We start from the raw sequence: 4,933 nt of genomic DNA on the forward strand, positions 1-4,933 counted from the left end.
GCTCACGGCCCACCTTCAAGACTCAGTGACCTAATGGGGGTGGACCCCTTACTGCACACGGCCCTTACCTTCATGGGAATGGGCCCCTTGCTGCGCACTGTCCACCTCCTGGCCTAGGTGACCTAATGGGGGTGGACCCTATGTTTTATTGCTCACCACCCTATCGCTATCCTTACAGATAATTTCACTCACTGCCCTGCCCCCTAACCTATACACGATAAATACTCACGCTTCTGGACATCCGTGCCTCGCCTGACTCTGCTTATAGGTGGCGTGGCCCCCGAGCCCAGCTGCATTTTCTTTGTACTTCTGTGTCCTGTCTCTTTATTTCTCGGATCCTGCACCTCAGCACAGCATAAAGCTCACCCCATGACCCTGTGGGGCCATCAGCCCTACAGCTCCTGACCTTCCTCCCGGTCCCACCCTGGCAACTCTGCCCACAGCTTAGGCCTCCCACAAGCTTGGGCACAAGCATCCTGCAGATGAGGGGGGTGTGCAGGTTTTCCCTCCTGAACAGGCCAGTGGGACTTGCTGGGGTGTAGGTGGCAGGGCCACAGGTGTGGATGGGTATTTTGGGCGATGGGGGAGGCTGGGGTGGGAAGGATGTGCCCGGCTGCCACACTGGGCACCAGCTTCTCAGGGCTGTCCTGCCGTGAACAGGAGTCCCCCTCCTGCAGGGCACCCACTCCTCCCGGAATGGCTCCTCCTTGGGGTCTTCCCTGCACCCCGGCCAAGAAGGCCTCTCCACACAGGCCCCCTGCAGCCCCTCTTCCACAACCGTCCATCCCCTGGGGGCCCCATGTCATCCATCTCCTGCCCTCCTGGCACTGACTCTCAGCTGAGGGCCCCTGGGGCTGGCCAGACAGAGCTGCTCGTCCACAGACCCCTCCTTGGGGACCAGCCCACAGAGGGAGGCAGCACCCAGGCTGGGGATTCTTTGATGGAGTCAGGATTCACCTGTGCTGTGCTTCCCAGGAAGGCCGACCCACAGCACAAACGCATAGAGGAGAGCACCCATGAGCACCGCTGTGGGGGCTGCCAGGTTCGGGGTGGGAGGAAGGCAGCCCCAGGGCCGCACAGCCCCTACAAACAGACCGGCTGGCAGGAAACGGGTGGGGACGAGCCAGAACACCAGCCCCATCCCTGCAGGGAAGTGAGGCAAAATGGGCAGATGCTGCTCCCACCATCCAGCCCAAGGCTGAGGAACAGTGGGTCCCACAGGGCAGCGGCAGAGCTCTGCGGCTGGGGGCTTCTCCCACGAAACAGGAGGTTTCCCCAGGGGTGGCAGCATGGGCCTCGGCTACCCCCCACCCCCTGCAAAGGCAGTGGAAGGGACCCTGAGGCTCAGGGTTCAGATATCAGCCCCCCAGAATGTGGGTCTCTGGATGCCGGAACACGGAGCTCCGAGGGACGATGGGGACAGAGAGGTCCTCATGTCCCAGGCTCTGCATGTGAGCTGGCTGCACCGGCTCCGGGTTCTGGGCCTGCCTGGAGCACCTGCTCTGGCTGGTACGGGGCCATTTCCCTACTTCCGTGGGTGTGGGCCAGGGTTGGGCACAGGGGTGGTAAAGCTTGGGCATCTTGAAGAATATTGAGGCCTCCCGAGAGCCATGTGAGGGATAGGATAGGACCTTGGTGAAGGCAAAACAGTGGCTGTGGCTTCCCCCCACCCCTGAATGCCTTGGGGGCTACGGGAAACAGCCCAGCGTGTGGGAACTCAGGGCCCTGCCCCAAACTCCATCCTGGGGAACCGCCAGATGCCATGAGGCTCAGCCAGCTCGGAGGTGGCTGCAGAGGGGCTGCTGTGAGCAGAGGGCACTGCACAGAGATCTGAATGGTCCAACACCCGCCTGACGGGAGGGCGGCTCCGGGGGAAGAGTCCCGGCCGTGACCTTGGCCTGAGGACTAAACACGGAGCAGAGGGAGATGGACGCGGCTGGCTCAGCAGAACCACACGAGGAAGAGGAGGCACGTGTTGTGTATGCACACACATGCACATGTGAGCACAAATGAACCACGAGGAAAACACAAATTTGCATCAATGAGTTCAAAAAGCCCAAAAAAGTGACCATTCAGGGAGAGACACACGGGGAACAGAACAGCGCAGCAGAGCTGGTGCGGCCCATCAGCCACGCGGGGAGCTGCAGCCGCCTCCACTCACCCTCGAAGACAAAAGTGGTCCTCTGGGCTCACCCAGCAAAACCCAACCCTGTGCTGTTTACACGAGACACACCCGAGGCCTGAGCTTCAGAAGCCACAGAGTAGCGTGCAGGATGGGGCGGGAGGTGCGTGAGGGGCTGTCCCAGGAGACCCTCTGTCCTGGGAGCCAGCTTGCCTCTGGCAACAGCCCTCCTGGCCCCCTAGGAAGTGTGGTTCTCAGGTTGGGCTGAGGTCCAGCCGCTTTCTGGGGTCCTCCAGCGTGGGACCGGTCAGAAACTCAGGTCCATAGCAAGGAGTATCAGAGAAGGAGAAAGGAAGGACAGAGAGAGTCTTCTGTTTCCTTATGCCTTTTTTTTTTTTTTTTTTTCATTTTTTTTTGGAGACAGCATCTCGTTCTGTCGCCCAGGCTGGAGTGCAGTGGTGCAATCTCAGCTCACTGCAACCTCTGGCTCCTGGCTTCAAGCGATTCTCATGCCTCAGCCTCTCGAGTAGTTGGAATTACAGATGTCCGCCACCACGCTTGGCTAATTTTTGTATTTTTTAGTAGAGACGGGGGTTTCACCATTTGGCCAGGCTGGTCTCAAACTCCTGTGCAGGGTCAAGCCCTACAAGGTCGTGGAGTGTCCCCTATTGCTGTGCTAAGGCGCAGGGTCCTAGAAATAAAGAGACAAGACACCAAAGGACTGAAAAAGACAGCTGTTCTTGGGGCCCACACCACTGACACGCGGTGAGGCTGTGAACGTCAGGAGCATCTGTATTTATTGGGTATAGGTTAGGGGCAGGGTAGTGAGTGAGGTCATCTTAAGGATAGTGATAGGGTCAAGACATTCACAGGAGCAATATGCAACGGGTCCACCCCCATTAGGTCACCTAGGCTAGGAGGCGGGCCATGAGCAGCAAAGGGTTCACCCCCATTAGGTCACTGAGGCAAGGAGGCGGGCCGTGTGCAGCAAAGGGTTCACCCCCATGAGGTCACTGAGGCTAGGAGGTGGGCTGTGTGCAGCAAAGGGTCACCCCCATTAGGTCACCTAGGCAAGGAGGCGGGCCGTGTGCAGCAAAGGGTCACCCCCATTAGGTCACTGAGGCAAGGAGGCGGGCTGTGTGCAGCAAAGGGTTCACCCCCATGAGGTCACTGAGGCTAGGAGGTGGGCCGTGTGCAGCAAAGGGTCACCCCCATTAGGTCACCTAGGCAAGGAGGCGGGCCGTGTGCAGCAAAGGGTCACCCCCATTAGGTCACCTAGGCAAGGAGGTGGGCTGTGCACAGTGAAGAGGGTGCAGTGTGCAATATCTCTTATCTAGGGGCAGCCTACTTCTGAGGAATTCTAAAGGAGGATGCTTTGAGTCAGCAAAGCAGCAACAGGGCTGACAAGGTCTACAGCCACCTGCTGGCAGCTTCCAGTGATTTCTATAGGAGGATGCTTTGAGTCAGTACATAGCAACAGGTTGACAACGTATACAGCCACCTAGGCGCAGTTATACCGGAGGGGTTTTAAGCCCTCAGACGCTCACGGGATTGCCGGCCAGAGGGCAGCCTTCCATAAGAACTGGACGCAAGGTACTGCAACTCCTTTTCAGGAGGAGTGACTCATGCTGCAAGACTGCCAATACAGTGAGTATCTTTATGATACTGAGCACTGCTTCCTGGGCTATAAATTCTTGTCCTGGTATAACTGTTTTTCCCTCAAATCATGCTCTGCACCGTGTCTGCTCTAGACATTCCTCCAAGTATAAACAAGGTATGATTATATATCTATAGCGGTTTTTCCTTCTCTGTACCATGTCTGCTCTAGGCATTCCTCTGACTATGACTAAGGTATAATTAATTATATATATATGTATATATATATATATATACATATATATATATATATGTATATATATATGGAAATAACTGAGTCATAAGATATCCTTCAGGCACTAATTGTTCCGACTATAAACTAATACCTGATTATATATAAAGGAGTATATAAAAGAAAAATCTGAGTAGTAACACTATAAACTAAGATATTCTTCAGGCACTAATTGTGCCAGGGATCTGTTTAGCTCTCCTTCCTCAGTGCCCAGATGGAGGGTTACCCACACCTCTGACTTCAGGTAATCCACTCACCTTGGCCTCCCAGAGTGCTGGGATTACAGGCGTGAGCCACCATGCCCAGCCTGTTTTCTGATTCTTAATTGTGCTGGGTGGTCAGGGCACAGGGATGAGGGATGGGACAGTGACATCGTTGTGGGGCGGGAGGGGGATGGGAGGCTCCATTGTCCAGCCTCCACTACCCCAGCATCATTTGGAGGTGGTTGTGGCAGCTGAACCAGGCCCCCTAGGGTATCTCTTTCCTAATCTCAGGAATCCGAGAACATTGCCTTGTGTAACAAGATGCCATGAGGTTAGAGTCCACAGTGGCAGAGTTGAGTTGTTGTGGCTGTTTGGCCCAAAAAAGCCTAAACTATTCATTCTCTGGCTCATAACAGAGCAGTTTGCTGACCCCTGGTCCACCTGTGCCCTCCTTGGATGGTCTGTGGCAGGACCTGGGGTACTGCCTGGGGTTCCGCAGAGTCTTGAGCTCCCCCCGCAACTGGCCCCCCACTTCTCCACTTCAATGAGCCACAGATAAGCTGGGATCTGACTAAGTGCAGATGTGGGTTCTGGAGGTGTGACCCCAGAATGCACATGAGGGAACCCTGAACCCCCCATCCCCAGGGTCTAAGTCCCCTCCCCTGAAATCTGACTTGCTCAACCAACAGAAGTAAGCAGAGACTTTCTGAGGCTCCCAGG

Source organism: Cebus imitator, unplaced genomic scaffold (assembly GCF_001604975.1).
Source record: "Cebus imitator isolate Cc_AM_T3 unplaced genomic scaffold, Cebus_imitator-1.0 Scaffold112, whole genome shotgun sequence".
NCBI lineage: Eukaryota > Metazoa > Chordata > Mammalia > Primates > Cebidae > Cebus > Cebus imitator.